The following is a 6,000-nucleotide window of genomic DNA, read 5'->3' as shown; positions in this document are numbered from 1 at the left end:
GGATATGATTGCATCTCAGTATTGTTTTAACTTGTAATTCTTTAATAGCTAGAAATGTTGAACATTTTTTTCACATTTATTGGCCATTTGTATTTCTTCTGAAAAGTGTTTTCATTTTAGTTGCCTATTTTTTGATTGGGTCCAAAAAACCCAGTGGGGGGGGGGGTCTAAAATTTTTGATCTCTATCTCTCTCTCTTTCTCTCTCAGCAGGCACTTGTGCTACTGAGATATATCGTTGGCCCGAGTTCTTTATATATATATTCTAGATATTAGTCGTCTGTCCCAGGAATAGCTGGCAAAAATTTTCTTATTCTATAGGTTATTTCTTTATTGGTTTCTTTTTGCTGTACAGAGGTTTTAAATATGATCTAATCCTGCTTGTTGGGTCTTGATGTTATTTTATTTATTTATTTTTCTATTTTAGGGAAGGGTCTACAGAGTGTTCAGGGTCTCACTACTAGATTGGACTCATAGTGATTCGCCTGTTTACAGCCTCCCAAGTGCTAGGATTACAGGTGCATGCCACCACGCCCAGTGTCATTTGCTGGCTCAGTGTGCTGTGGGGCAGGGCTGGCACAGCAGGCCCAGGAGTAGAACCCCTGGCCCCTGTACCTGCTTGCAGGTGCTTTAATCAGCTGAGCTATTTGGCTGGCCCAACAACGGAGCTAACCGGCAGGCCCCCTAAGGGTTGAGAAGATTTTTTTTTTTTTTTTTGCTGGCTCAGGCTGCCTTAAGGGTGGGTCTGGTAAGGCATGTGGAGCTGGGGATGGAACCTTGGTATCCTGCACCCAACTGCATTTGCATAAGCAGGTGCTTAAACAACTGAGCTAACTGGCCAGGCCCTGGTTCTTGATGTTATTTATTTTTTTGCAGAACGGGGGATTGAACTCGGGCTTTTGCACTTGCCAGGCAAGCACTTATTCTACTGAACTATCTCCCTGGCCCCTTGATGTTATTACTTGAGCAGTTGGGGTTCTGTTCAGACAGTCCTTGCCTACACCTGTGTCTTGAAGTGTGTGTAGACACTTACCTTCTGGAAGATTAAATATTTCTGTTTCAAAGTTTAGTTATTTCATCCATTTGGATTTTAGTTTAGTACATGCTTAGAGATATAGGTCTAGATTTAATTTTCTACACTTGGACAGCCAGTTTTTCCGGCAACATTTATTTGCTTTTTAAATTTTTATTTATTTTTATTTATTTATTTTTTTTGAGGTAGGGTCTTACTATGTAGCTCAGGCTGGCCTCAAACTCACAGCAATCATCCTGCCTCAGCCTCCCAAGTGCCAGTATTACAGCTGCATACCACCATACCTTGGCCAAACACCTTTTATTAAAAAGGTTGTCTTTGCTCCAGTGTATGCTTTTGGCTTCTTCGTCAGAGATCAGATAGCTGATGTGCCTGGGGTTGTCTCTACATCCAGAATTCTGTTTTACGGAGCCTGATGTCTGTTTAGGGTCAGTACCATGCTGTTTTTGTCATTGTAGCTTTGCAACATAGCTTCAGACTTGGCACCGTGATGCTTCCTGCTTGCTGCTGTTGCCCAGTATCACTTTTGCTATGCTGGGTCTCTTCTGATTCTGGATGAATTTTAAGATTATTTTCTCCAGTTCTGTGAGGAATGTTGTGGGCATTATGGTGGGATAGCATTTTAAACAGTGCAAATATAGAGAAAAGGATGCTTCTCTGTATGTAGCATTAAGACTGTTGTTTCTTCCATTTTATTTTGTCTTTTGTAGCTCCAGAGAGCTAATCTAGGACTTGTGAGTTGCTTCCTTTATTTATTTATTTATTTATTTATTTATTTATTTACTTTCTTTTTTGTATTTTAGGGAAGGGTTTACAGGGTGTTCCGGTCTCATTACTAGATCGGACTCGTAGTGATCTGCCTGTTTACAGCCTCCCAAGAGCTGGGATTACAGGTGGGCGCCACCACACCGAGTCTCAATTGCTGTCTCAGCGTACCCAGGGCAGGCCTGGGGATCGAACTCCTGGACCCTGCACCTGCTTGTAGGTACTTTAATCTGCTGAACTATTTGGCCAGCCCTGTGAGTTGCTTCTTTTTAAACTAGGTTTCAAAGTAATTATAGTTGCCAGAAGTGGTATCTTTTCCCTCTCTATACCTGAATAGTACATGTTTTAACTAGAAAAATAATATATTTATATGTTATTTGCATTAATGATTAAAGATAAGATATGGCCTTATGGGACAATTCCAGTGTCAACTATAAAATACCCCCCTTTCTCAAAAGATCTAGTGTGAAGGTTTCTAACAATAAAATTGTGATGGCCTGAATTATGTCCTCCCCCAAATGAAGATGTTGGCATTCTCACTTTTCATAGCTCAGAAGGTGAGTTTACTAGGAGACAGGAGCTTTATAAAACAAGAAGCAAGAATTAGGTCCTTAGGCTTCCTCTTAGTCCCATGTGCTTGGTGTCCTTCCAAGAAGCAGATTGGGACTCAGCCTCTCGGGGGACAGAGGTGACACATGTGCATATGGGAGAATCGGGGGCAGGGGAGAAGACGGCCATGGCAGCCAAGGCAGGAGGCCCCAGGGGAATCCAGCCCATTGCCCGTGCCCATCTCAGGCTTCTTGCCTCTGTGAGTTGGCAAAATACATTTGTGGTGTTCAAGCCACCTGTGTCTAACATCTCTTCGCCGCATTCACAGCTGACCAGGACAGCCACACGGACTTAATCTGTAAGTAGATTAATTTTACCTCCTGGTCAAAGCTGATTTGACTCCTTCCTTCAATCAAAGTACGCTGGTTTTCGGAAGTCCCTGAATTAAATCTGTAAATGTTTGTTAGCTTAAGAACAACAGGCACTTATTCCTTCCCTGAGACACTTAGCTGTGCTAACAGAGGTGTGTAGTCAAACAGTGCCTTAGGATTGTGCCAGAATGAAGGAGGGGAGAGACGACTGTGGCAGGGCTGTCCCCGCACCAGCGGGGTCCCTGTGGCAGAGCCTGTCCCCCCTTTTGGGCTTCCTCTTGCTTTCAGGCTCCCCAGGGGCCACCACTTTCATCCTCCCCTTATTGCTTGTGTTTCGTTCAACACAGCCGCAGGCAGCCGGCCGCACTTTCTGTCCGCTGAGAATCTGTTCCTCCGCCCCGGTGCCATCTCTCTAGGGACTCAGAGATGCGTGAGCTAAGTTGCAGGCACCGTTGTTCTTGGCCCCACGTGAGCTCCAGGGCCCAGTCTTTGTGTTCTCTGACTGCTCTGCTGGCCGAGCACTGGCCCAGTGGCCTCTTTTCACTGCTGTGTTCTGTGCCGAGTTATATCCCCAACCCGGGCGTCTTTTCATTATCTGAATGAGAAGCGCACATTTTTTATAGACAAACGTGATTTTTAGTTATAATTGTGAGTCGTCATGAAATTCAACTGTGATACCTTATCAGGACTTTACAGTGTTCAGAATTTCCTGGGCATGATGGCACAAGCCTATCTATAATCCAAGTGTTCTGGGAGGCTGAGGTAGAAAAAAAATCTAAGTTCAAGTTTCATTTGGGCAGTTTATTAACTTGCTGAGACCTCTGTCTTGAAATTTAAAAATTTACGAAAAGGAAAGCCTTGGGGATATAGCTCAATGTGAAAGTCTTGGGCTCGATTTCCGGTGCTAGGGGCAAAATGGAATTGGTGCTTAAGGTAGGTACTTAATGTAAGATGGAATTTAATTCATATTTAAATACTTGGGGGGCTGGGGAGATAGCTCAGCAGCATAAGTGCCTGCCTGGCAAAGGCAAGGTCCTGAATTCAATCCCCAGGACCAAAAAACCCCAAACAAACAAAGAAAGACATTTTATTTATTTATTTATTTTCTGACTGGGATGTTGAACAACTTGAAAATAGGATGGCCTCATTTCTTGTCTGTGCTTTAGCCTTTTTTCTACAAAAGATTTGGGGTTTAGTGTTAGCCCAGAGTTTAATTTGTAATCAGATTTAGTGGCATGAAAACTTTAATTTTGAAACTGTTTCTCAGACAACTACATATAATTTTACTTCAGTTAGTTTTCAAAATTGTTTAATAGCTTATAAGGTTAAAATCTCACTAATGAAAAGCTAAGGGAAAATGATGTAATGAAACTTTTTTTTCCTTAATTTTATTGAGAAACAAATAGCAATGAGACAGTTTCGAATCAAATTGGTAGGACAGTTTCAATAATTAACACATTGCATACATTCTTCCTAGTGGTTAATTGCTGTACAAGATGCAGACATAATATCCTATTTTTTAGTTTCAGCTGCTTCCCTTTTTTATTTATTTATTTATTTATTTATTTATTTATTTATTTTTGTGTGTGGCCAGCTCAGCCCACCAGCGGGTGGGGCTGGCTGGCATGTGGTGCTGGGGGATTGAACCATGATCCCTGTGCTTTGCTTAGCTTAGCTTGTTCTAAGTAGGTGTTTTAGACCACTGAGCCATCTCACCAGCCCCCATAATATCCTATTTATAAACACCATTAGAACAAATGTAATGAAACTTTGATAAAATCACCAATATAATTTTCTCTCATTTAATCAAAGGAATTAATTTCATGTTACTTTTCAAAATTTTCTACTTCTTTATATTCAGGAAATTGAAAAGCTTAATTGACCAGCCAACATTAATCTTTGCTTTCATCTTTGCCTTCCTTGGCATACTGTGATCTACTTGGAGATAATTTCCAGGTTCTAACAGACATAAGAGTGAATCATGAGTAGAAAGACCTGAGCTTATTTATTTATTTATTTATTTATTTATCTTTTATGTAGTTAGTACAGGGTCTATAGGGTCTACAGGGTTTCACTACATGGATCGGACATGTACTGATCCTCCTGTTTCCAGCCTCCCAAGTGCTGGGATTACAGAAGCACGCCACCATGTCCAGTCTCAGTCCTGTCTCAGTGCTCCCCAGAACTCTGATCCCTGCGTCTGCCTAAGCAGGCACTTCAATCTGCTGAGCTATTTGGCTGGCCTGTTTCTTATGTTTTGGATGTAAGTAGGGATGTTTGAATATGGAGTGGGAGTTACATGCATTAAGAAATTGTTGATTTTGTTAGCTGTTACGCTAGTTCCCAGTTAAGGAAGCAATTGTATTTGTTTTGACGATGCCTAAATTTATGATGCACAGCTACAGTATCTGCAATTTGCTTTAAAATGTTAGCAAAAGATAATAAAATTAGATGTTGCCAATTTTGTTAGTTGTTAAATCCATGGAATGGAAGTGTGGACATTCATTTTGTAAATTTCTGTTTTTATGTATGTCTAAATTTTTTCAAAATAAAAGATATGCAGAAGCCTAACTAAGAAGAGTGCTCTTTAACCCACACTCTGAAGGTTTGGATATGTGATCTAACTATTTCAACTGTTAATTTTTCTAACTTAAGACACTAAGAACACCCAAAACAAGACACTTATACTGAGGATCAAATTATCTTTTCCACTTGAAAGCCCTCTGAAAAATGTAGAATATGACTTCCTAACATAAGATGCAAATTATTATAATGTTAAAACCATTATCTAACTGGCTTATCCTGGTGCAAATAATTTTTTTAAGAAGCAGGTTGAGCACCCCGTGGATCTAGAGGAGCTGGGGTAGGTAGGGCCCTACCTGCCTGGGCTTCAGTGGACGACTTGCGGGGCTGGGGTGCAGGCCTGCAGAGTCTTTTACTTTTTTGGTTGGTATTGAGAGTTGAACTCAGGACTCTGCACTTGCCAGGCAGGCACTTGTGCCGCTGAGCTATCTCCCTGGCCCACTCATTTTATTCTTCTGGACCTATAAGGTACTATTATTATCATTGTCTTACAGATATGTGAGTCAGTAACTTCCCAAGATGTTTTAATTGGTCAGAGAGGCAGAACTCAAACCCAAAGACTAACTTACAGAGGTCACATTCCTGGCCACATTCCTGGCCACTGTACTAATACAGTGTTATTTATGTCCCTAAGATCCACGGCACTTGGGCAAGCTGCCTCTAGTTACTCATCTGAACGTCAGTTTAAGATGATCTGAAGC

The 6,000-nt window shown here is 41.3% G+C and overlaps 1 pseudogene; it reads left to right on the top strand.

The window, feature by feature from the left end:
• The first annotated feature begins 2,532 nt into the window (after positions 1-2,532).
• The window catches only part of LOC105741573, a 58,341-nt pseudogene continuing 54,873 nt past the window's right edge, over positions 2,533-6,000 (top strand).

This window comes from Octodon degus, unplaced genomic scaffold, assembly GCF_000260255.1.
Source record: "Octodon degus isolate 3935 unplaced genomic scaffold, OctDeg1.0 scaffold00016, whole genome shotgun sequence".
NCBI classification, from domain to species: Eukaryota; Metazoa; Chordata; class Mammalia; order Rodentia; family Octodontidae; genus Octodon; species Octodon degus.
This window is presented reverse-complemented; position numbering and strand designations above follow the sequence as displayed.